The 704-nt window shown below is 69.0% G+C and overlaps 1 long non-coding RNA gene across 2 annotated transcripts in view; it reads right to left on the bottom strand.

Annotated features, from left to right (window-relative positions):
• The window catches only part of LOC102251862, a 77,294-nt gene that overhangs the window by 6,205 nt on the left and 70,385 nt on the right, over positions 1-704 (bottom strand). The gene's annotated exons all lie outside the window — the stretch shown is intronic.

Here is a 704-nt window from a genome sequence, read left to right as displayed (position 1 = left end):
GCAGGTGGCCTGGGGGGATGGATTGGCCCCTGGAGTTGGCCGTCCCCTCCCCTGCCGTCCAAAGCGCGGCAGTTTCCACCCCCAAAGTAGGGGCGCTCCGCCATCACCCCCGCCCCAGCTGAGCAGCCGGGGTCAGTCTGTGGGGCCTGGAGGTGCAGGCGTGGGGGGTGGAGAGGGGGCGGCCTCCGCTCCTTTTAAGAGGGGTTCCCAGCTCTCGGCGGTGCGGGGAGCCCCGGAAGGCCTCCCAGCCCACCCCTTAGAGGGTGAGGGCCCTTAGGACAGAGCTTGGCCAGGGCCTGGCCGCCCCGCGCGTCCTCTCCCAGGAAGCCCCCCGGGGTGCGCCCCTTTGCACCTCACTCGGGGGGACTCCCTTTCCGCGCAGAGTTGCCCATAAATCCCGAGCTTCAAAGGAACCTCACGGTCCTCCCCCTGATCACCGATCGGCTGAAAGGGGAGCCGGCAAACAAAAGACGGGCGGGAAGAAAGCTACCTCTCCACCGGCATTGAACTTGGGGCGCGCGGAGCCGGCAGGGCAGGCGGCGCGAACGGACCGCGAAGGGGAAGGGGAGGCGGGATGGAGGGAAGGGAGACACATCTGGGGCCTGGACCATATGCCGAGGCTGCGTCCGTCCTTCAAAGCGGGGATGCCCTTGACGGGATCTGTCAGGCGGCCCGCGGGTGACGGCCAGGCTGTTCGGCGGGGA

The sequence above is a fragment of the Myotis brandtii genome, unplaced genomic scaffold, assembly GCF_000412655.1.
Source record: "Myotis brandtii unplaced genomic scaffold, ASM41265v1 scaffold612, whole genome shotgun sequence".
In the NCBI taxonomy this organism is placed as follows: Eukaryota; Metazoa; Chordata; class Mammalia; order Chiroptera; family Vespertilionidae; genus Myotis; species Myotis brandtii.
This window is presented reverse-complemented; position numbering and strand designations above follow the sequence as displayed.